Source organism: Anser brachyrhynchus (assembly GCF_964034855.1).
Source record: "Anser brachyrhynchus genome assembly, chromosome: 6".
Taxonomy (NCBI): Eukaryota; Metazoa; Chordata; class Aves; order Anseriformes; family Anatidae; genus Anser; species Anser brachyrhynchus.
In genome coordinates, this window is record NC_137700.1 from 38156011 (window position 1) to 38182722 (window position 26712).

General features: G+C 39.0%; 1 long non-coding RNA gene across 5 annotated transcripts in view; it reads left to right on the forward strand.

Annotated features, from left to right (window-relative positions):
- LOC308197660 overlaps positions 1-25792 on the forward strand; it is a 31458-nt gene extending 5666 nt beyond the window's left edge. The window contains exons 2-5 of one of the 5 annotated variants that reach the window (XR_013953209.1): positions 10652-10774; positions 13459-13742; positions 16305-16588; positions 21774-25792. This is a non-coding gene — a long non-coding RNA (uncharacterized lncRNA). Of the gene's footprint in view, positions 1-10651; positions 10775-13458; positions 13743-16304; positions 16589-16687; positions 20343-21773 lie in introns of those variants that run through there. The other 4 variants (XR_013953210.1, XR_013953211.1, XR_013953212.1 and 1 more) reach the window with 4 other exon arrangements.
- The last annotated feature ends 920 nt before the right edge of the window (positions 25793-26712 follow it).

Below are 26712 nucleotides of genomic sequence, written 5' to 3' on the forward strand. Positions count from 1 at the left end.
GTACATTTGTATCAAGTATCTGTTTGCATTTGGAACTTCCCTAAGTTATTGCCAACATTTACAGCTAACCTAAAACACTCAGTTGTAACCCTTTAAAAGAAGGGTTCCTATTTAAAAGTACGTCTGTATTGTAATCTTACCAGGATGAAATAAAAGATGTTAAGCTATTTCAGGGTGGATTTCATAATTGCATCTCTTTATATCAGACTAGTGATTTTCATTAGCTTAATAAAAAGATATTTTAGCACTTGAATACTTTCCAGAAACTGTTTAATGGATTATCAAAAGCAACTCAATTATGGCCAAACCAATGGCAAGATTCAATATAAACATCAAATGAACCTGATCTTATATTGCTAGGAATCAAATTCCTGGAGGAGCGGTGCCACAAATATGTTAGTCACTATAGCGATGCCCAAATTCCACATGATGATATGCACATGTTCTATTGTGAAGAAGAAGTTAACTTTGGTTATGAATACTTCTCTATGCACATTGAGTTACACGATGCAAAGGCACGTTTAAAAAGAGGATTTCTTTTAAAGAAAAAGCTATAATACATAGTTTCTTAAAATGCATCAGAGAATTTACATAATTTTAGTCCTCTCTATTACTTGGTTTCATACAAAAGAGGAGGCACTCTCAATTTAAGCTGGAAAACTGGAAATATTTAATGGCCTCTAGGACTGTCTGTCCTGGAGATGTTTTCTGGGGTGGCATCTGATGCTGTCCTCACATCTGTTCTGATCCAAAACATCCATTGGAGTTTACTGAAGCTCCCTCTGTCCCTTTGCATGAATTTCTCTCCAAAGAGAATGGCACAGCCCAAGATTTCTTTGCCCTGCAGTCAGCAGATGAATACAGTGCACCATTGTGTGCCTGGGCCGCAAAGTGTAGGCACAACCATGAAGAGTGGGCACAACCAAACTGGCATGTATTAAATGCTGTGCTTACTGGTTTCAGTGGTGATGTCTTCACTGGCTTCGGTGAAAGTCAGGATTTGGCCCAAGACTCCTTTGTCCTGAACTAGGCACTCTCCTTCTAAAACCACCACAACAGATCCAGCCTCCAGGGTCATTTGATCATCTGGCTTAAGGCTGTTGGTTAATATATTCAGTATTCTTACACTGGATATCTGACTGAGAACCTCAAATATTTCTACGTAAACTGCCCAAAATACAACCAAATTTCCTTTTTGCCACTACTAGTACTTAGACTAGTTTCCCTATGGTGAACTACGTTTCACTGTGATATGACTTACTTTCTCATGCTTTTTCATACACTTATCCAAAGAGAGTACCCACTCATTCAGTCCTGGGATGGACACGATGTAGTGCCAATGCTGATGCATAGGCTGACATTTCTGATGAAGTCACCTTTTATATATCTCATCATCATGAAAAATGTCCTGTTTGCTGAAAATCTCAAACATTTCTGCATTAACCAATCTTGTATTTCTGAATCATGAGAGGAATTTTAAAATATAATTTTCATATCTTAGACTTGATCTTATGTACAATATCTCAGGAGTATATTTTTAATTAGCCTTGTTTTATGTGTTCTGGATGAGCCATGTGGTACAGCAGCTATTTGGGGTGTGACTAAATAGTGAAAATAGAAATGCATGAACTATGACTCATTTTCAAAAAAAAAAAAATTTGATATCTGACATATGACCTCAAATTTGCCCAAACAATTTACTGGCCAGGGGCCATGTATGCCATATTTGAAGCTGAAAATATTTTATTGTGATTTGTAGCAGTGGGAGTGCATGCCTGGATTTATAATGGAAACAATCCTAACCACAGTTATGGTAGAGCTGCCACTGTCCCATTATAAACTGCCACTTTTCCTTCTGCTCATTTCTGTCTTTTTTTTTTTTCTTCTTTCTATATTCATCAGAGAAAATCATATCTGTATCAGTACTGAAAATGTTTAAATAAACTATGTTTCTTTCCACCATTTTAATTCAGGTTTCCTGCAGTGCATTTCTCCATAGTACATAAGCATTGGGTACCACAGCAAAATATCCTAAAACTGCTCCTGTGAATTAGGTATTTCTGTTTCCTGAGATATATAATGTAGAAGGAGAGTGGTAGAGTTATATTCCATCACGCTTGAGTTCTCTGTGTTTTTTTTATTTTTATTATTATTATTCATAAAAGGAGTCAGAAGAGGGGATGTATATTGAAACAAAGATGTGATTTGTGATAGAGTTGGAGCCCTTATATTTATTTTTCCACTCATAGAAGGCTGAAGGTCTGATTTATAAACATAACTTGCTGTATATTTGCTTCTTCAAGGCATCTTTAGAATCTTCCCAGCCACTGGATTTGCAAAAGAACTAAGCTTTTGGGGGATGCTGCATTTGTTCATACAGCGATTTTAAAGTTGTTCCAAAGAATCTGATTCCTGGATGTGGGTGGAGTCACCCGGTCTGCCGTCAAATTAACGTGGAGTGCTCATGGGGCTGTAATGATCATACTGGAGCGATGCCTTTTCTGACATATGTATATGTTCCTGCAGAGGAAATTTGCAGACCGTCTCTCTATTGGCCTCCAAGGAGACTTCTTTCAGTTGAATAAATTTCTAAATTAGACACACAGAACTTCCAAGCACGCCTCTTCCTTCATTTCGTGGTTCTGATGCATGTTACCTCAAACCAAGCCCCCAAATGTGAGTTGTACAGTTTTAGAGAAATTTATCAACATAATTTTATAACAACCACATGTATAATTATGGCACAGGTTATGTTAACTGTTTTATGTCATTTAGCATGTATTTTATTGGGACTTAGAGGATTCTGTGTTCCACTAGAAGCAGAGCTATTGTGATAAATGCTGGTAGAGACAGAGAGTATGCAATATTTTTTGAGCACGTCTATGTTAATGGATGTACATCAACAATTAATACATTTAAATCCTTTAAGTACTGTGACACCAACATGCTGTTTTCTATGCAATACAATTTCAATGAAAACAGTATAAACCTCCACTTCTCTTCTTGCATTTTCATGTGTATTTGACCAGATGCTATAACACTATCCTGATGCTTATTGGAAAACATACAAATATATTTTATCTGGTAGTTCTTTTACCTTTAATGCCTTGTCTTCATTTTCTTGTGAAATTTCTCTCTTCAAGTAGTAAATAGAGTGCCATTTCCAGCCTGAGATAGCCATTTTTTCATGGAGATCATATACATCACTCACCTGTCTTGTCTTATCAGACACAAGAATTCTTGTCATTTGTCTCAGAGCAAAGTTAGTATCTCGCGTGTTGCAACAGGTTTCCTGTGCAACCTCCATAATTTAATTTGGACCACTTCTGGTTCAGTCTCAGTTCTCTTGATTTATAATGTTATTATGTCCCATATCATAATATTGTGAGATAATCTCACGGTCTTTTTCAAAATATTTCTCTTCTCCACACCTACAGAGTATCATGAATGTCATTGTCCCAGTTTTGTAGGTGGGAAACTAAGGTTGTATTTAAGCTTCCTATTCAAGTTGCTAATTTAAACACCAAGGCTACTTTACATTAACAGTAGACAGAACCAGAATTTGACAGTACTGGAGACTGGGTAGTCTAAATAATTCATTGTCCTCTTGTACCAAAATAGATTCCTAAGACCAATACAGGCTGAATAGTGGTTACAGAGATGAAAGGTTTATCTTCATGCTAACAATTAAAACCCAAAGCACTTCACTTAAACACAGTGGAACTTCTTACTTCCATTATCCGGTGTGCCAAAAGGCTTGAGATAACATTGCTCTGTCCTTACTCTTATCATGCATTGCAGCTTATTTGTCACTGACCAGCCACACCACTCTTCCACTAGTAGAAGTGTCTTTTCAGTGAAGAAATAGCTCAAATGAGCTGCACATCACCTCATAAGACATCCAGGGCAGAAAAAGGAATTGATTGAGGACCCACAGTCTCAGGATGGTATCATAGTTATTGTACTAACTCTTCGCACAGTGAAACCACTGCCTGATGCTGAAATACAGTGGTGGATTCTTCTTCCCTTAGTCTCAGTGACCTGTTGGATACTAAACCAGCCATCCTTTCTTGTTATTCTTGTCCATGCTATTGTGTTTCCAATGGACCAAGTCACAAGTCTCTTGGAGCTTGCAGCTCAGGTGAAAATGTACAGGCATTGGAAATACATGGGTATTTCTACTTGTCAAGACATGTTGGATCTTCAGCAGAGCTTGGTGTTTCATCCAGATCCAGCCTGATGTCTGTGTAGCTATCTAAGCATCTTCTGACTTCTTAAGAAAGCCTACGTGACTGCCAGACCAGGAGTGGTTAGTTTCTGACCCACTGTCTGCCTGAGCAGCTCTGACTATCAATGTGTTCCACATGGTGGAAAAGCATGGCCAAAATATGTCCTTCTTTCTCCTTGCCCACATCCAGACCTGGCTGGGCCATCCATGTCACAGAGAGAGGAAAGCCACATGATGGGTGAGTTTTCTCATGTGGTTCCTCATGTGTGCTCTTGGGGGCTGTGGTCCCTGCCTAAACTGCATCTCATCCTAGCTTTGGAACCACTTTCCTGGGTATCTTCCTTGAATGTCTGTTTAGATTGTTCCAGATTCTTCTAGCTGAATCACTTCAGGACTATTACCATGGAAAAAAAAGGATGTATTCAGGGAAAATAGAAGGGATTTGGACCAGTCAGTGTAAATATGTGATGTAGGCACATAATGAAATACTGTGGGTATCCTTGAGCGAGAACAGATCAATGACAGAACCATTAAGGGGAGATGGGCTGGAAGAACCAAATCCCAAGCTGTGCACACCGTTTTCTTGGGTTTCTAGATGTACAGTGTCACCCCATTTCTGAAGGTGCTGTGAGGGTAAAACCCTTTTCTTTAACTAATGCTGTGTTTTTTCCCAGTCCCAAGTTACGACAAAGGTTCAGCTTAGCAACTTCAGAAATGGGGCTGTTGAAATCTGTAGAGGTGCTGCACTGTTCTGTACACATATGCCTGCACTTTGCCAGCACTTTCTATATAAATGATTCCCAGATTTCCAATTGTATTTTGTTTATAGACACGTTTTGCTTATTGTAAATTGCATATGGTTTTACCTCTAACCTTGGGTCTGATCCTTTCACAAAGAATTTGGCTAGGGAAAGGAGTAGATGATCCACTATTTGTTAGCAGTTCATTATATATGTGTGTGTGTATGTGAATAGATATAGATATATATCTGTGGGACCGATACTGGGAGGTGCTGAGCTTTCTTAATCTCTTGTGAAGTCAACAGGAGTTGAGGGCACTCAGCACTTCCCAAAGGTGGTCAGAAAATATCAGTTTGGGGCAACCTCTTGCTCAAGATTTTGCTATCTTGAGTAGAAAAAAAATGATAAGCTTCTTAGAGCCTTTCTTAAATGCTTTCACCTTGAGATTGTAACTATTTATGTTTTACCACTTTTTCACATGGAAAATGTGTTGCATGTTTTTTTTTTGTTGGAGTTTTAAGGATCAGATTGATGAAGGAGAGTTCAGAGCCAGACGTACAGTATAAGAGACAAAGGTTTAGTAATGAGTTCAAAATTTACAAAACACAGAAGCAAATATGGCTTTAATACATGATGTGACCCTTTATAAGGCTTGAAATTACTCTTCAAAAATCATTCTGGCTTGACTTCAGAGCCGAGTGGATTGTGGGATACCACAGATTGACTTTGAGTAGTGGGTTGGTATTGCAGGAATTTTTTAATTTCCTGTAACTCACAACAATTTTCTTCCAGTTAGACCTTATCCTGCTGCAGTGTATTTACTGAACAATTTAGTACAGTGTATAAGCCAGATCAGAGGCACATGCGTGCACTCATACGCATACACACACACACACACACACAGAGTGAGGAAAATTAAAGAATTAATAACAAAATTTAAAATGATTAAAAGAGAAAGATACTGTGTGTTGTTGTTTATGTTTTTATGTGTGTAATATATTTAATATCTAACTAGTGATGTAAGGTGGAAGAAGAAACTTTGGGCTGAAACATGTTTTTTCTTTTTTTTTTTTAAGCAAATAAAAATGGTTTAAGTTGCATTAATGAATTGAAAGCAATTTGGCAAAAGCTGGTTATTATTGTTTGTAACAGCCTTTTAATTAGTTCTTCAAACACATTTTCAAAACCTCCCCAAAGATACCTAATTTGCATGACTTAAAAAAAAAATTGTTCCTTAAACTGACAAAGCTGCTTGTGTATTTATTAACAGTAAAACAGCACTAAAAGGATCCCAGTTCAAGGGGAGAAATATTTCATGCCACAGAACTGCATGTACTAATTTCATTCAATTGTCTCCCAGGTATTGCAGGGCAATTATTATAACGTAACTGAATGTAAAAAATACAACCTAGAGGTCTGTTATGGTATAATTCAACAGAAAGCAGAACGACATGAATAATAGTAATGTATTAGGGTCACTAAAGCTATAGATACAGATTTATTTCTGTTGCTGATTTTAAAAATCATATTGATGTCAATGGGCTAATGGAGTATATATGCATATATATGTGTATTGTTATTAACGTATCATAATAATAGTGATAATAATAGTGTATGTTTACCAAGAAACCTAACACTGTTTACAAGGTATTTATGTGCTCACACATACACACACAATGCATATGAATATGAATTTACAGCATGCTTTACTTCTTATCTAAAATCTATTCTGTCCAGGGAAAACCTTTGCACTAATTGTAATTGGGTTTGTACTGGGCCTTGAAGAAATGAGAAACATCTGTATGTTGTGGTTAAAATATGATCATATCTTCATAATATTGGAAGGAGAATGCTTGACTGAGTGAACAGGATGAAAAATTGCAATATGTTTCTAAAACTTTAAGAATTAGTGATAGTAACAGTGTCACCCGGCTATACTAGTGAAAAATCAAAAGGTAGAAAAATAAAAGTCTAAGATTACCTTAAGTGAAGTAATTAAATGTTTCTTTAACTTCTGGACAGCAAATAGGAAGAGATCATAACCTCTAGCATTTTGAGAAGCAGGATGTATGATGGGATTTATTAATAGATACAAAGTAAATAACACTTATTAAATTTCAAGGTAAATTTATTTTCTCCTACCTACCAATGGAAAAATTTCTTTTGAAATAACACTCATTAGAAATTGAAGGTTATACTGGCAAAAGAGAATCAAATCCTTCAAAAATAGCCCCTAGTAAAAGTCATAGAAAGATCTGAAGCTAAGCCTATGACAAAAAAAAAAAAAGAGAAAAAAGAAAAAAAAAAAAAAGAAACTTAATATGCAGGCAAACTTTTTAATATGTGAGCCAGACACAGAAATATTGGTACTCTTTGAAATGAGCAAGAATTTGATGAAACACTAAAGGGTTTCCTATATTTTATTTTATTGGACAGCAACAAGTAACTCAATGAAAGAATATCCTGTAATAGCCAAATGCTTCTCAGTGTCAGCTCAGTACTTTAACAAGCATATTTCCCTGCAATGCAGAAATGTTCCTGAATGACATGAGTTGTATGTAAATTGCACCCTTGGTTCTTCACCTAAACCCCAGCTGGAATTCTTCTCTTGACTTAGTGAGGCTTTCAAGCAGGCTCCAAAATAATGAAGGGACAAATCCATTGAAGTCTTTATTTATGTCTAGATTGTTTTCTCTCATCAAAGATCCCCCTGAGGCTCTTCCTTCTGCATTCTCCTGCCGAGAGTTTGCACCTCCCTGTAAATCAAGCTACACGCCTGCTCTCTGGAATCTCATGGATGAAATCAGGATTTAGCTCTTTCTTGGTCCCATGGACTCCCTCACAGCTGCTCAGACTCCTCTTAACTCTTGGAGATGCTCAGTTAAAGCGACTTCTTGACCATTGCAAGTGTTGCCGTAACTAAACTGTCAGAATGTCTGTGGGAAATCAGTGAATTCAGCAATAACTTCTCAAGGCCCTAGTTGAACCAGCCAAAATGGGGAAGATGTTCAAAAGGATGTTCCTATCTCCTTTTGGACATATACAAAATTCAACTAGAGTGAAATTTTAGAACGACCTTGACTTGTCTCTAAACTTGGATGAAAAGTTATCTTCAGTTTCCAAGACAAGTCCCACTTTAGATGTTTCATTTACCTGGCTATAGAAGTCCACATATCAGTTGCACCCAGGCTGGATTGCTTTTTTAATGAAACGGTATTTATCCTGCTCCAGGCTATGATCCTCAGTTTCTCCACAGGTTCAAGGTCGCTGTCTAGTGGATTCCACATTTAGGCGTTTGTCTTAAGGTCTCTTAAGGTCTTAACAAATTAATGTACAATCATGTAGATCATAAGGTGAATATATATCTAGGAATCATTTTGATAAATGCATCTTTTTTGAGACAAGACAAATTATGAAACATCAGAGATTTGGGACAGTGTTTTCACAGTTGTAGGGATCAAATTTATGGGGCAAATTAACAACAACAACAACAAAAAAAGATGAGGTCAATCCAAATTTTAAACCTTTTCTTTTTTCTTTTTTTTTTTGAAAATATTTCAGGACTTTTTTCCTTGAGAAAATACTTCCATTGTAAGCGATTCGTCCAATACTCAAACTCACTTTAATTCTTCCAAAAAGACTGGGTTTGCCTCCCTTTCTCCATATTGCTTCTGTATTTGATCAAGGAGAGGGAAATGTACAAAAGATGTTGTTATTAATCCTGCAGGGAAAGCTCTGTGATACCACAATAGTGTGTAAGACAAGTCTTGGGAATTTCTCAGAACTAGTGTTCGTTTGGTCCAGCCTGGATTCATTCTGAGTGAGCTGCTCTTCCACAAGTAAGTTTCCTGTGGGCAGTCTCATATTAATCTACTTCTAAAGCACTGTACATATTTACATTGGACCTGTGTGATATTACATATATGCAACACAGGTTTTAGAAATCATATCTGGCAAAATCTTGTGTGCTGTGATTTTAGCAATCTTCACATGAGCAACTCAGCGCATCCAAAAGACAAATGAGAACAAGGGAAAGGACTGTCAAATAGAGAAAGACCAGAATGTCAAGCTTCAAAAGGGGGGGTTGGTCTTGTGCATAAGGCCCCGCATAAGCAATCAGGCAATCTGGATTCAATTCCCAGCCTTTCCACAAATCGTCTGTGAAAGTACGAGTAACGCATTTTTTCTGATGCTCTTCGTAACATATTTGAAAGCATATGTGATGTTCCCTGCTCTTCTCTAGCAGTGGAAATGCTGGAGTATTATCAGCCATGCTAACAAGTCAATTTGACAGGTCACTGTTGGATGAATATGTTGCTCCTGACGACAAGTGCACCAGCTCACTTATTATGATTTTGGAGCTCTTTGCGGGTGCACTCAGCAGAGCATTTGGTTACAATCATTTCCTTTGAGTTACTTAATCAATATCTCCTGTCTACTTAGCCTGCAGTGCCAGGGTAAGAGAATGAAAGATGTAGAAATAGATGACCTAAAGAGATGACAATTCATACTTATCAAGCTGTATATTTGGTTCTAAGGAGCTCCCAAAGCAGGGGAGGTTCAGCTTCACATCACACTGGCGCTGTACCGCGAGTTTGATATTTCAAGCAAACTCTTTCAGCCAGTGGCAGGTTCATAGTCAGGCAACAATGAGAGCAGAGGCTGCTTCACATTGCTGACATACCAGTGATGCCAATTTATGAATTCTTCTGTAAATCTCTGGAGATACAAACCATCTGTAAGGCATAAAAAGACAACAACATTTATGCATTTGGTTACACATAAGAGGAGTGAATACGTTTTGTTTAGACAATTCCCATGAATTCCAGTCACGGGAATCACTGACTCTATGTCTTGTTTATGAGCTTTAAATAATGTTAGCAAAACAGAATTTCAAAATAGTTATGCAGAAACAGAGATTACCAGGTGACTGCCTTACACTTTGTTTTTGTTCCTGTGCCTTCTAAAGGGACAAGTTGCACCCATTTGAATACACTAGTGGCTGAGCAGAAATAAAAGAGCTTATCTGCTAATTTAATTTTATCTTCTAAATCAAAAGCAGTTATTATGGGAGAATCAGTTAAGTCATAATGATATGTTTTCGTTTCTTGAAATTCCTTTATTAAAAAAGGAATAAACAATGATATATGCAAGGGACTTAGGGTATTTTCCAGGTCTTTTATCTTCTTTTGACCTTGGCAGTTATGTGTACAAAATATATCTCAGCATTAGTCTTGAGAAAATTAGGATTTATCATTTTTAGTAATCCTTAAGAGAATTTCCCAATGTATGGGTACTATTTTTCAATGCTTTGCCAGTTTTCAGAAATATAACCTATCTTTTACCCCTCAAAGTCACTTACTACCACATCTAAATAAAAAATGACAGCCTGTCATCTGATTCATCTGATTGACAAGGTATCAGTATCACCACATGGTCTTTTCTTATACCCGGCAAAGCACAGTAAGACAAGGGAAAAATAAACATTTATGCTGGGGTTAAAATGGCTTGTAGTGAACAAGCTTCTAGAGCAGTGTTTGCTTACCCTGGGATGGGGCAAAAGTTCTGAATTGCTTCAGTGGTATCAGTGTACTTAAAAAAAACAAAAGCAAAAACAACAACAACAAAAAAACTTTCATAGGAAAGCTTCACTCAGTTCACAGCAAAATTTCTCTCTTCTCAGGGTAAGAAGTTCACTGCCTGGCTTGTGGGCATGCACCCCTCAGCTTTGCTGCACACAGAGAAGACACCACTGCTACTCTGAAGGGAAAGAGGATCCGAATGAAGGGTGAATGAGGAACCTCAGGTTTTTGGCTCCACTATTATTTTCATCTACGTTCAATAATTTTGTGTCCTTATACCAACAGCTTGCAGTTATATAGGTGCTCAGTGAATTCTAACAGATTCTGCTGCCATTCAAACCTAGGCACTGGAAGAAAGGCATTTTTTTCAGAAACTTTGCCTTACACGTACATATAAGCACTGTGATTACTCCCTGAAAATTACAGGACCTTCCTGCACAAGAACGAGAAAAGTCCTATTATTTATCCTGCTCTCAGCTCAGGAAGATGGGATGAGCTCAGGGATCAGACAGAGCATAGGATCACATGCAAACCTTGAAGACTCTATACAGACTTCAGTTTTTGGTGGTGTGTAGGGTAAACGACCATTAATGACCTTTAATCCGTAGTATGTGGCTCACAGTTTGGTAGCTTTCTGATCCTTTTGGCCTAGAAGCACTTAGCTTTAAGTTACTCAGCAGGAAGACCTCGTGATTTAACCAAGTACAGCTGAAAACAGTAATGTGAAGATAGGCTGTGAAGGTGAGGGTTTCCACTGGGGTGTGGGTGTCACACCATGAGAAAAGCAACAGAACTGAGCCTTTGCTGTCAGGAATGACCTGAAAATCCAAGGCCTTTAAAGTGAATTTGAGATCAGCTTTCCGTGGCTTTACTGAGGAAGGCTACAAAAAGGCCAAAATGCTCCAGGCCACCGAAGAGTGCAGATGTTAATGAAAACAAAAATCAGAAGTTGAAGCATAACCAATTTAATGCCTGTCCTAACTTGTACATGAGATATCCACTTGCACGGCGTTCAGAGGGAGCTGTGACCTCATTTCCCCTGGCACGCCGGTCGGATGTGTTATTTTCTCGTGCCATCACAAAGTAACCGGAAGCTGTTGTTTCCAAGTGATAACTTGCACAGATGCAAGTTATTTCCCAGTAATGCAGGCACTAACATGTGTTGCCACTGGAGTTTGAAATGTCCATTAATTTAACAGTAAATCCCTTATCCCTGTAAAATGAAAACACCATATTCTACATGGACAGAGAAGAACATATAACTCTGCTTTTCAGATGTTAGAGCCTCCAGTGGACAATTGTTCACCAATTTCAATTTACACAGCTGGCTGTCTCGTCCTGAAAAGATGCCTTAGGACTGAGAAAGCATGGAAAGTAAATTACCATCTCATTCCAAACAACATCATTTCCCTCTCCCTCAGGCTAAAATTGAGGTATGTTAATACAACAATGTTAGGAAGTCAGCCCTGCTTCTGTTGGCACAACATTTGACCTGTGTAAAGAGGCCAAAATTTTCTGAATCCGTAGAAATAAAGTTCTGTAGATACCAGATACTTGTTTGTCTTACCCAAGGATGATTATGAGGAAGAGACTGAAGTATGCAAAGCCACAAAAGGTTTCATTGCCACTGGAGTAAAAATCAAAACAAACCCATCTTGCGAGGTTAAAACAAGAAAAAAAAAAAAAAAGTGGTTGCTGCTTTATGCTAAAAAAAATATTGAGCACGTTGAGGATTCTGTTCTCAAGTATTGGCTATTTTTATTTGTCCATGTAACACAGCAGTAGGAAATACTTATTGCAAGACAGTCCAAATTTCTTTCCAACATTATCAACAATTGAAAGGGAATAATCTGACTCAGCAACTTCATTATCGTTAAGGACACTTGAGCATGCTGATTTTATAAATTTGATAATGCTTGGTTTATGAGTTTGATTACTGAGTTAAATTACAGCTCACAATAATTAGCCCAATTAATGCACACTCTACTACTGTGCTGAAAATAATAACAAAACACACAGCCAAATGCTAATCATGAGCTGCATATGACATGGGGAAATGGGAACTGTGGAAGCAACCCCCCAGTCCAAAGCTATTCTCTTTCATCCTTACTTCATTTATTTCTGTTAGATTGTTTTAGCATTTGCGAATTGTTTTCCAGAGCTATGGCACAATAACAAGGAGTCTGGAATTGATATAGTCTCAAGAAATACTCAAAAGTAATATGATTTTCTCTTAAAGTTTGATGTTTAGCAAAACTTTAGAATCCATTTAGAATTAAGTTTTTCTAAATGACCAGAATTGTTTTCCTTTTTTTCTGGAAAGGGGTGTGAGCCAACTAAACAACACCGAAGACGACGTTGTTCCCAGGCATGTTAGAAGTTAGCTCCCATACACTATGAAAGTTAAATGCTACTGGGAAACTAACTGCCCTCTGCCTTTGAAAATCTCCTCCTAAATTCCTGTCTTGAGGCATAACATCAGCTGTATTACTGTAGCCTAATAGGTCACAATTTTCAAGCAGACTACCAGAATTTTAAGGACCTTTTATTTTATTTATTTATTCTTATTTTTTGTAGGAGCGTAAACAGAGGTGAGGTGATGTCTTTATGAATAAGTGCAGTTCAATGACTCCTCAGGTGTGGGAATTAACATTCATCCAGTTCCAAATGTACTTTTATTGTCTGGCTAAATGTTATTTTGGGGCAATATCAGGGTTCAGCCTGGGCTGCAGGGGTTGGGACTGTGAGGCAGTTCTGGGGTGCACAGAGATGCAGCCCAAAGCAAGTATGAGGGCTGAGTTGAGCTGCAAGACACCTCCAGAGTTCAGGTGCTTCCAGAATTGGCAGGCAGTGGATAAGTGGGCTTCTTAATCACAATTTCGGACTTTGCTGTCTCTGTTGTACCTAGGTCCTGCTGTGAACACGTAAGCCGTGCTGCTGATGCTCGTAATTCCTGCGGAACACGTGGGCGGATGCCTCTCTCATTCAGCTATGATCGTCCTCTTCCTTTCCCAGACTCCCATGAAAGCGTGAAAAGTGCAGTTATTCATGCACAATAAGGCGTGATCGTTATCGTGATTTGTTTCTGCAAATGTTGTTAAAACAAGGCAATATCTGAAGCTCCACAAAAGCTGCGCCTTTCTCATGCAAAGCGGAACATTCCTGGCGAGTCGAATGCTGTGTCAGAACTGGGTAAACCAGAATATTCCTAACATTTTAATGCATGTGCACACTCCTCCACTATAAGATGTATGTGCATTAGCCAAGGAGAATGCTATCAACAAAACTCGATAGCTAATGTGGTTTACCATCATCCTTTTTGCAAATGAGGTATTCATTTAAAGACTGTTATTAACTATAGAAAGGTTGAATTTATAGTGCTTTTTGCTTATATTTAAATCACCTCCTGCCTACAGAATTTATCTCTAGCCATCTGCAAAACCTTGTTCGTGTTTGCATTGCTATGTAAATAACATTATAACAAGCATAACCCTCCAAACAAAGTCTGAGGCTTAAACCAAAGAATCAGTTTTCAGGAGATGTAGTGCAGCTTAAATTTTAAGACTACACTCTTGAGTTGTCTGTCTGTTTCTAGAACCTCTCTCTCTCAGCCTCCAGACAATTTATAAGCAGAATTTACAGAACATTTACAGGAAAACAAATTGATGAACAAAGAAGGACATAGCCCATCTTTGGTACAAAGTTCAAAAGGAGATTATACAAATCCAGAATATGACCACTCTAGAGACCATATTACAAATCTTTCCACTTTGATGATCTTTTGTTATCCAAAACCAGATTTTAACAGCCCTTTAACAAGCTCATTTTCCAGGAGAAATTCAGAACTCTCTTTCTTTTTCAGCTACCCAAAGAAATCCTTGGGGATCTTTGGCCTTTAGGGCATAGGACTTTTTTTTTTTTTTTTTTTTTTTGGTACCATTAGAGGTTTTCACACAGGACACAAGTATTCTTTTCATTTTTAAGTGAAAGCAAGAGGAAGGGACGACGTTCTTCCAACCATGTAAGACTATAGTAGTCCACATGGAACTTAAAACTTTGACATATGTTGACGTAAGCCATATTGGAATATTTTGACTGTCATTGCATGCTGATGCCTGACATACCATTAGCTGTTAGCCTTCCAGCTCAAAAATGCTCAAGTACAGGTTTCTCTGGTTCTCTTAGTTCTGCAATATCCTAGCCCAGAATATTGTTGCTAACATTAGTGTTTGGTGGAAGCAATAGACATAGAAATGGTTTCAAATCATGCCTCAGAGCGGGAAAGTAGTTTGGTCTCAGAGTCTCTGAGCTCAGGGCAGTGCTAAGTGCCTTTGTGCTTGTCTTCTAGGGAGTCACTTCTCAGTTTCTTAGCTCAGCTGCAAATCACAGGCTGGCACAGGGATATAGTGAGGCAGTGTGTCAGGATGAGGTGCTCTGGTGTGGTGAAGAAAAGCTTGAGTAGTAAACCTGAGACAGGGGCAGCTGCATGTAAAGGAAGGACCCCTTACATTAGAAGGGATGAAAAAGTCTTGGAAAGTACTATGAAAAGTAAATGGTGGAAATCAGGACAAACAGAGCTATGATTCATCCAGGAAAAGGTTTTTCTTACTATATATATGTCCAGATCTTGTTTGAAGTGTGGTAGCTTGATTTGCCTTAGGTTTGCCATTGCATGGTTTGTAATATTTCAGTTGAAATGATGACAGTGCCCAGCTGCCCAAAATGGCTATGAGTACCCGCAGCTATACACGAGTTGTTACTAGTTTTTGTATTATATGCTGAAAAGCAACAACTGCTCTTTTGTAAGGAAACGGTACTGTACTGAAATGGAGAACCTTGCCAAAAACTGTGTAGTGTTACTCTTTCCACCCATAGGATTTAGCCCTATATTACTTTACTGAGAAATATGTGGGTGGGCATGTGCAGATTGGAGCATAAATCTGAAGTTTATCTCCAGCTCCACCTGAATGCTGTTCCCCTTTGTGCAGGCAGCCAAGCACAAGGTTCAGAATTAAATTAATGGCTAAGCACTCAGAAATCTGCACTGTTCATGTGTTTACGTGCTGAGTCTGCCAATGTCTAGAAAGGTGGCTACCAACTATACAATTTTAATGATTGTTGGAAATGTGGATATCTGATGATCTAAGCTTCATCTGCTGTAAATTAAAGCTCAGATTTCTTTAAATCAATTGAATTTTCCATTCATGCTGAAAATGAGATATGATATCAAAAACATAAAAAGCTCAAAAGGTATTAAGTGACCTTTATCACTCTGTCAGATATGATCACCAAATTGATTAATTTCCTTCACCTGATATATGTAGTAACTTCTAAAACAAAATTATATTTACTGGGATATGTCTACAGTTCCTTTTCTTGAATACATTAACAACTAATCATCTAAGAGAGGCTTGGAAAGTTCTCATTATATAGGTGTCTGTTGGGTCTGATGTGTCACACAATGATTATGGAATGAGATTTTTTCAAGTGTCCTGAGTACACAGGGATTGCCCATAACTGTTACCATTGTCCACAAACTTTTTTTCCTTAGCCCCACAGAATCCAGGATTTTCTTTCCTACTCAATGGTAAATGTGCTGTGCGGGCTAAGGCAATTACAGGAGATTTTCTTATTTTTTTCCTCATCTAATTGAATATATTTAACCAGGTATTTATCCATGTTAAACTTTGATACATATGTAGTAAACCTCCTACAGTATATTTTTATTTAAATTTCTCTGACCTCTAACTTTAGAGCTCAGGATCAGTCATGTTTAGCATCAGACCAGCCAGAATTCTGCTGAGTTGCCAGAGCTCTGCTGAACCGTCAGAGAAACCTGCTGGTTCTTCTCAGCAGGATATCTCCAGGAGTGTATGCTGGACTGGACATGTGGATGAAGGCTGGAATCACAAGGGCACAGTCCAGCAGTTGTCATTACAATTAGTTGGTGGACTCCACGGTGTCCTACCAAAGAAACTGAATACTGGCTTCTGAAGAGTGACTTGTGGAGTAAAACAGCTGTGCTGAAATATGGAAAGGTAATTATTCTTAATTGTATTCACCAGATGTCAGTCATACCAACTCAATTGCATGCATCAGTTAAGGTGGGAGTACCTGCCAGAGAATTGCCTGCTTAGTCTCTTTTTTCAAAAGTCAGGACGACTGAGTCCACGTCAGACATGCATGAACACATCTGTGCAAGATTTCCCCCGGATGGGCAAACATCAATATTCCTACGTCTGTGGCCAGAGGCATGGATGGGGCTGAGGGACCTGCCAACAGCTACCAGGGAAGGTCTCAGGCAGCTTCCTGGGAGAGGCTCTGCACCTTCAGAGTCCAGGCACGGACCAGCTTATCCACCACAGTCTGGTTCTGGGAGAGCTCACAAATGAAGTGCCTGTTTTTCTAGCTCCAGGCATGATATCTGCCTATAGCCATACCCTCTCCCAAGCAAACAGACACACCACACTGCTGAGAGCGAATGCCAGCGAGCCTTGAAAGGAGGCGGTAACTTTGAGAAGATTGATTGTTTTCTTCCCCAAAGAACTGCTGTTTCCCTATAATTTAGCTTTCAAGACTCTTATTTCTACCTGGTCCGAGTTTCAAGAAAAGCTTAGGTGATGCATAAAATCAAGCCCTAGCTGCCTGATTTATATTTTGAAAATAAAACAGCTAGAGCAAGGATGATTTTTTTTTAAGACTGAAGGACTGATTTTTATTCTTATCATTAGTTCTATAATATATTAGACTTCTGTAATCAGTAGTACATATTTAGAGCTATTGGGAGATAATTCATGTTGTTCTGCAATGTCTGGCCAGGTAAAGGGCAAAGGTTTAATGCAGTCTCATTACACTTGATTTAATAAGGTCAGTCACAACTCCATACAAATTCAGATTAGTATAACTTAATTAAGCGCTTAGAAAATGATCAGCCTAGCATTTTACTGTGTTGCAGGCCAACTTGTCCTTTCCTTTCAGAGAACAGGGTAATAAAACTACTCGCATTACTTTCCCAGGTGAAGTGGTACACAATTTTGCCATTGATGTCACATGGGGGAAAAAGACATCAGTTACAAACATTAACCCAGCATCCCATCGCATTGTACTGGCCCTTCAAGCTCACAGTCTCCTTCTGCATGTGAAAGAGAGGCAGTAGGGTTGTAATCACATGCTCAGAAGTGTATTTCAGGCATTGCGGCACAGCCTCTAATTATATTGTCACACGCAATTCTTTCTCACAAACCTCTGGCCTCATTTGGGGCACAGAATGCCCCGCACTCACCTATTAGGTAGTTATTAAGTACTGTATTTTCTTCACTCGATGTGGGTCCCATACCTAATTTACTGTATTCCATTCAAATTTTCCTCTGAAAAGTGACTGATAGCTGTCCTCGGATGTGAGTTTGTGGCTTCAGTGCTCTGCTGATTTAGTTGCTTCACAAACATCAGTGAATTTATTTGCAGAGTGTGTCTGTGAGAGGAGAGGGTGCTTCAAAATAGGAACTTAAATGCTGAGAATATGACAGCAAAACGTCCACTAATTTAGCTGACAAGTTTGAAAGGTTTGAATTTTAAGAAGACATTGAAATTATGCATGTGGTGCCTAAAGCCCAGCTCCTCTTTGTGCCAGCTCCAACCAGGAGTGCGCTGAGCTTTGCAGGTTGGGCTCGGTCCCTCATTTGGCACCCAGAAAAGGGGAGCCACACACAGGGAGCACCTTTGACAACAGCTGCCTGATATCTAGCAGGGAAGCAGTGGAGACAAGGACAGCATGCCATTTTCCAGGGTATCTCACCTGCTTTAAGTCTAAGATCACTGTTCTTCTCCTTGCCTCCTTCCTTGTCCTACAGCCTGTCAGATTCTTCCCTCCTCCAGCAAACAATACAAGTTTGTCCTCTGAGTAAGTCTCTGGACACTGAATGTGTCTCACACAGGGGTCGTGAGGAGAAAAATAACATTTTGCCACTTAGTTAAAGACTGTATTGTTCTGTCTATGCTTGAGAAACAAATTACACCTCCCAGGCAACTTTAATCCTGATATTGCTCAACTTTAAAAAGCTTGCATTTACTTTGTATTCCAGCACAGCTTCTTGGCATGCATTTCCCTATTTTCTATCAAGATTAAAAGAGACAAAATCCCCAAATTATTGAATCCATGTCTCCTCCTCAGCCACCTTAGCTTTAATGTCTATGCTTCCGTCCTTGTACAACTTGTCCAAATTTTCTGTCCTTGCTTCTGCTCTAGCCACCTCTTTCCCCTTTTCTCTGTGGCTCTGAAGGTTTTTTTCTTGAATTTGAATGTGTCTGGGCTGAACAATCAATGGCTGAGCGTGCAGGAGAATTGCTTCTGTGGGCTGGTCTCCAGCACTGGGTCCCAACACATTTTTTGGCTCCTTGGAGCTCTGCTCAGCAGTGAGCTGGAAGACACCTTGTCTTGTTCTTGTGGGATGAAACCCACAGCTGCTAAAAACCTGCATCTGCAGTAAGTGACCTTGGTTTCTGAGGGCTTGAAAATTGTCCCAAATGGATGTGTTTTTCTTAAGGGCAGTAACAGTAAAGGAAAAGGAAAAGGAAAATGAAAAGAAAAGGAAAAGAAAGGGAAAACTGAAAAAAAAAAAGTCTTTCTCATATTATGAACTGCTAAGCCATCTAAACAAGAGGTCAACAGCCCAAGATGCAGTGTCAGTATATATTCATATATATAGTATTACAGGGATAAATACAGACAAGACATTATCAGCACATTATGAATGAAATGTAATAAAGTCAAATGAACCCATCCATCTATCCTTACAGATTTTGAAATTTTATACACTAATTTCCATGTTCCTCTTTGACACTGAATTTTTAGGAGAAGAATTAATTCAGAGAAATGGCTCTTAATATAAATTTTAATCATAGCTTTCTCAGTAAGTATGTAATTTTTAAAAGAAATAAAATGTGATGAGATCAACATTTTTGATTAAACAAGGAAAATGCTTATAGGCTTCATCCTGATAGAGCCTTGATTCCTTAAGCAACACATTATGAGATGTTAATTAAATGACAGTAACGTGTAACACAGCTCCCATTTTTAATTTATTCAGGCTTCATATTTTTCCGCACTGAAGGGATATTCTCACCTTAAGAGCAGAGCAGCCATGTGAGTGGCAGAGCTGATGAAACCCGGTTTCCTCTAAGCTTTGTGGCTGGGGGCTGAGCTCAGCCTTGCAGATCACTGAGGGTCCGTGGGGAATGCCCACCTGCTGTAGCTTCCCCCATTTGGGGCACTACGGGCAGATTTGGGATTTGCTTAGAAAGTGCTAAGGATGCTTTGTCTCTGCTGCTTGGGCAGTTGTGCTTGTTTAGGGTTTCTGGATGCCCAGAACAATGCCAGAGCTCACTGAATGGGTGCAGATACATACAGCATGTACAGAAGGTCTGACCTGGTCCAGTCACAGGGGTACACTGGCTATTCGGGTTATTTAACACACTGCCATTGTGGCACAGTAGAACACCTCTATTTTACTGGATGGAAATGTAGCACAAACCAACAATCCCCATCCAGTCCCTGGTGGTGCTCATCCCATGTTTTTGTCTGGGTTTTCCTGCACAGCACGTTCCTCCGCTACCTGACCTTCAGCCCAGTCTGCATCCCTCCCTGTGTGGTTTCACCTTTGCTCTCTCCGCTCTCCCCGAGTCTTCAAAACTTGCTTTCTGCTCATTTTGAGGTATTCAGACTGCTAAACACCTGAACCCTAGTCATTTTAGTACTGATGATACAGCAAGCAAGCCTCAGAAGTCCAGTCTCCAGCTAGAGGCAGCAGGGTTCAGTGTCCTTTGCTAAGGGGGTGAGTCCTCCATTTAACTCAGGTCAGTGAGACCTTAAAGCAGATACAATGCCTGCTGCTGAATATTGTGGAAAGTCATCACAAACAGCCATGCCAATGTACAGTGCCACTCATCGTTTCTGTTGCAGCAGGGACCCAAGCAGGAATAGGTCTCTGAGCACATCTCAGATAGATTGTGGAGCTCCACCTGGTTGGGTGGTTCTTTGGGGAAGAAAAAAATAAGCTTTTGTGTGTCTGCAAAACCAAACATCCTTGCTGTCCCCCACAGGGCAAACACCAAGGAAGGCAATTGTCATGCCTGAAATGACTTCTAGAGTGATTTTAGAAACTGAATTTATTTTGTAGATTTGAGGTTAATATTTAAGGGAACATTACATCAATCAGTTTCATGAACTACAGACCTACTTATGTTTCATGTTGAAGTTATCCTTTTAGAAGTGGGGCCCACCACAGGGAACAGCGTTGAGGCAAGTGTTTTTAAAAGGAGCTGAACACAACACGAAAATGAGAGCACACTGCTTAAACAGATCAAGTGATATGTTCAGTGCAGTGAAATACAGTTTCAGTGCTATGTTGAACAGAAATCAAAACAGAAACTGAAATCAAATCCTTGGTTTTTCTATGGCCATTTAAAAGAAATGTTCTTTTCTTGGAAGCAGTGCCACGTATTAGGTTGGTTGTTAATCTAAATTTAAATGTCCTTAATTATGCTAATTTTCTTTCCTGGCAGATAATTAAAAAGAAGATTTTTAATGAGTTAGATGTCTTAAGATCCTAGAGAGAAGGAAATAAAGAAAGAGAGAGAAGAGAGAGAGGCTGGTGGAAAAGCTAAATAAAACAAAACTCAGACCTAAGATGCATTCAATCCCACATTCCCCCTGTCGTTTAGTAAGCAGCTTAATTTCCCTGTGTTGTAATTTGACATTTCCTGACTATGTGTATCCATTGCCATTTACTTTTTCCTTTTGACTATGAGCTATTTGGGCCAGAGACCATTTTTTGCTCTGTGCTTAGAACAAGGGAGTCCTGGGATAGAGCCTGCACATCAGTACCCTAAAGGAGAAATAATGTCAGAGGAGGCTTGTTCCTTCAGAAGAAATCCTGACCCACTTTGGGAGTGATCACTCTACAGTACTTTTATCCTTCCTCACCACTTGTTTGTAAAAGACTTGGTCTCTGACCTATTTTCACAATGATTTCTGTGCTAGTGAGGCTTTTATCCTTTAAATTGTTGGATACTTGTTTATGTAAATACAGCACAAGTTTTACTAACCAAACAAGATTCAATATTTTTGTTGGCAGGAGACAGCTTTGTGTTAGAAATGAAGGTGCATGTAATAGAAACATGAACTTCATTTTAAGTCCGGTATACCTTTCTGCATTTTTCTTGCAGCTGGGAATGAGCTGGAGACACTGAAGCCAAGGAAAAATGTATTTAGAGCCTGGGGAATAGCAAACGGACATGAGAAAACAGCCTCCCATAGAGTCTCTAAGCCACAAAGAGTTTGAGCAGAATATTGAATCACAGCACTAATGGAGGAGAAAATTTAGGGCAGAATTTTGGGCCATAGTTTTGCTTCACCCAGTTCTGGAAAGAACGTCCAGAAATCTCCAGTAAAACCATCGAAACCACTGGAACGAGCCACTCTGAGAGACGGACACGTGCTGTCTCAGCCCGGTTCTCTGCCGCGGATAATCCTCCTGGCAAAAGCTGCCACCTCAACAGGTGCTGGTGGCCCCCACTGTCTGCTTCATTAAGGGGCCAAGGACTGTGCGATTATGGAAGCTAAACCCTCGCTGATCCCAAGGTGAAGTTCAACTGGAAGGGCAGCCAGCGGAAGAGGCATCCCTATTGTGCTGGCTCCCCGGGCTCCCTCCTGCAGCACGGCTAGCCCAGCACGGCGCACAGCACTAATCCCTAATTCAGCAAAACGCCGCAGCCCCTGCTTCACTCCCCAGCTTGGCTACGCGAGGGCAGGCTTGGCACAGAGGGAGAGTGAAAGGAGAGGTAAATCTGCAAGAGATATTGATTTATTTATTTTTTTTTCTCAGAAGTAATAGTTGGGTGCTGAATTTCCCGCATGTAAATAAATTCTTTGCTTATACAGCCAATTGCTAATAAGCTCATTGTGTATACATGCATATGTACATATATACGTGCACACACACATATATGTATTGCCTCCCTCCAAATAAATTACATGTAAGTTGCTCAAAGATATGCTTAGATGTGAGTTTTCCGCAGGTTAGGCTAGCCATAAATTAAAAGGACCACTAAATAAATAAAAAATTGGCTTTGTTCCGTTGTATCTCCAGCAGGGATATGACTGTTCATTATGAATAGGGGCTGAAGGCTTCACTGCTCAGTAGTTTATAAATACTAATGAGTGACATATTGAGAAAAATTGTACCTACAAAAGCAAAGTCTTCTGCCATGCAAATCAGGCCCCAATTCCCCACAGATAAGGATCTTTTTGATGGAACACATGCAAAATCTACAGCTCTTAATTCTTTCATTAGTATTCCAGGCAGACGATTGCCAAATAACAGGGAAAACTGTCTGAATTGCTGTGTCTGAAACCTAATATTGATTTGTTTAATAGTGTCAGGAAGTCAAAATTCACAAATCTCCTGTCGATTGTTTATGAGGCAGTTAGCACAGAATTGGATGCCCCTGCTTAATTAATAACTCATTACTGAAATTTGATTATATGCTTGAATGGTTTAAATGGGCTCTAATTCAGTATCTGCAAAGCAGTGTTGCAACAAAGTAAAATGGATCTAAAAGCTTGTTTTTTAACACTATTGCTGTCTGTATTTCATGATCTCTATTGGTGGAGAATATGTTGACTTAGTTGCTAGGGCAGACCTCTTAGTACATTAATAATTGACACAGAAATGTGTTGTTCTAATGATGTTATGCACTGAATCCCAGCTAAATCAGAAGAATACTTTAGGAGAAATTACAGTGATTTGAAAAAAAGGGACTTTGTCTTTTTCTTTTTCTTTTTTTTTTTTTCTTTACCATGCATTTAGTTTATCAACAGAAGAAACTATGAGAACAAAGATATTTCTAGTACAGGCCTTTTTTTCAGAAGCATTTTAGGCACTTGTTTTGGTATGTCCATGGGGGCTGAGCTCCTCAGTGACTATGATGCTTTTGAAACTCTTATCCACCATATTTTATGCTGTTCCTGACACTTTTTCCTCTCTGGTACTATCTGGGTACTGGGTAATCAGGATGTTTGGTTTTGGCAACACTTGGGAATCCCCAGGTCTCATTAACTATTAAAAGGATGATAATTTTACTGCAAGAATGAAAGTCATTTTGTTGTTCATTTGCTGTTAACTTGTATGTTAAAAAGAAAATCAGCACACAGGTACACTATTTGCTGTAAGAAACCCTCAAACAAGTCCTTAAATACATTACTGAATGAAGAACTTTGGGATTTGATCAAGAAGCAGAAGTTGTAATCTCCTGGATAGACAATGCTTTGTTTGTGGAGTCTTTCTCCTTGTTCCTGGTGTTACCTTCAGTGTATGTCATGGTCACTGGCAGACCTTTGGTGCTCAGGGTCTCGTACATTTTTCACAGATGACACACCATGGGATTACTCGGTCTGCAGGGGATTTCCTTGCTTGCGAGGTGAATTCCACTGGATTTCATTGAGTTTCTGCTGAAGACAGCACTCGCTCCCTGGAGGATGAGCACATGCTGTAGAGCTTCAGGGTGACTAATGTATGTCGTGAATAACGATTAGCAAATAGTTGAACATGGAGAGTTCACAGGCAACCCGTTGTCTGACTGTTATGTGACCATACTCTTTTACCAAATCCAAGGAACTTGTTTAGCCAAACAAAACCAGTAAAAAAATAATAATTAATGAGATTCCAGCAGATATGTTCAACCAGTTCCAAGAGCAGAAATCAGTGAAATGTTCTGGGAGAAGCTGTTCTCATGAGAATTGCAGGTGTGGTTTGCCTTAATGGAAAGGTTTGCATAATTGGGGTGGTTTTAGAGCAACCTAGAAGTGGAACACTGAGCTGGTCAAAATGGGCCCTGGAGTCAACTACTTGACCCACAGTAGTAATAAAGGGCATCATTTCTCTGAAGTCTGTGAAGCTGAGGATTTCAGCTGAGACTCTCAAAGGAACTTAATCCTTCAGTCAATAAAATATATTCCTCTAAATACCCCCAAGGAACTGGACCTTGGGCCAGTGGATCCATACACTGTGTTAACACCTGTGCAGGATATGCATTTTGGGATACTTCTACAAAGAAAAACCTACAATAGACTTGCAAAGTGTTGCAGCTGGACTGAGTATCTCTCAACAATAAGCAGGCCTGCTTGTTGGGCAAATATGAATGCCTTATATATATTATATATATGTAGACACGAAAATACAAACTAAGTGGCAATTCTAATTAAAATAGACCCAACTGAAGCATGTAAGTTAAAAGATAATTGAATGTGTTAAGTGAATGTTAATACTCGTCCAGTTTGAGGGCAAAAAATGACAGCCAATGACTGCAGGCTTGCTTAGAAACACATAATCTTGTGCAAAAAAATACCCAGTGAAGTGCCTGCCCGGGTATGGTGTGGGCAGTGCTGGGTCTGTGTTCAGTGACTGACCTCCTAAGTATAAACTGCATTTACACTTTGTGACAAACCCTCACGTGTCCATCTCTGAAAATGCAAATTGCATTGTGTCCTATGTTATGGAATTGTAAAATATTTATTAAGCTATTCTTCTGTCACAGACTTCCCTGTGTGTCTTGAGTGGGCTGGGAAAAGGACTTCTGATTTTGATGTTTGGAAAACGTATCAATCCATGCAGATTTAGCAAACACCCTTCAGAAAAGCAGGCAATAATTCTGATTTTTTCCATGTAGTCCTTTAAGCTTTGGGAATGGGGAATGCTGCAGAGTTAACCACTGGCACTCCTTCCTAGAGCACTGTACTCAGATCCTGACCAGCTTTCTTGCAGCAAGGTGTTATTTTAGGTTATCTGAGTCCTTTGAAATCTCTTGTGTATTTTATAGACTCCTTCAGCATTGAGGAAACAGATTTTTTTTTTTTCAGTTTTGTTTAAATCATCATTACGCTGGCCATATTTTAGATCTTTAAAAAAGCCTCACACTTTTCCACCTCTCTGAGGCAGGTTTTAGTGACATCCCACTTAGACATTTCTCATATAAGTTTTTGATAACTAGAACATCATTATAATTGTTTAGTATGTAGATTGCTTAAGCCCTTTAAGATGAAGATTAATTTATATTTCCACTCTTGTATAACAGAGCATATTATCAGTGCTAAACTGTGAAATAGTTATTAATGATAACTAACAATAAGTAATGCCGTTAGGAGTTCATTTCTCAAGCAAAAAAGAATTGCTTTACATTTTCATGCATGCAGACAATAACAATTTTGTAGTTCACAGGTTTGCTAACTTTTCCCAGTGATGGCTAACTTTTACAATTAATTTGAGTTAAATAATTAAGCTTAGGCAACTAAGAACATTTTTGAACCTTCATTAAAGACAAAAAACACCTTTTAAGCAATGTTTTAACTTGTGCTAAACAGCCGTCTTAGGAAGAATGCTGGTTTCTTTCTGCTGTGGGCCGATTTGTCAAAGTGCTATTAAGAATTTTCAGTTATAAAAAAAAAATGGAGTGAACCTTTATTTTTTTCCTCTAATTTATTACGCTTGATTACGCAGCTGGAATGGGAAGGTAGCTGCTGTTTGTAGTTAAATAACTCCTCACAATTTCTTAAAGAAATGATCTTCAAAGCTTTAATGGGTCAGTGGCTCAAGTACAAAGGAAAGATTGATTTTCATACTCCCACTCTTTGTTCCCAAAGTTTAAAACAGACACGTTCTGGTAAATTAGTTTGTCTATGTTATTAATGGAAGAACTTATTAAACTCCCATAAATACATGGTGGTATCTTACTTACAACACAGAATGCATTTGCTTTGAAAAAAATACATGTCTAAAAGTAAACAGGGGTGTAATATTTTTATTTGATTTCAGAAATGCCTCAAAAGGCAGAAAGCTGGAGAATTGGGGGTTTGCAAAATATATTAGGTATGCATAATGATGAATGGTACAAAGAGCGTAGGCTTGAGTCGATAGAAAATATGTTATTTGCGTTTAATGAAAAGCATTCACGTACTGGGTAAGTGGCAATGCTGTGGGGAGAACGACTACTTTAAGCAAGAAATATTGTCTGGGTGAAATACTTCTTTTATGCAGGGCTCATGTGCACGTTCCTTGGCTGAGCTGAGGGAGGTTTCTCTGCTAGTGCAGGAGTGATCCTGGGGTCAGGG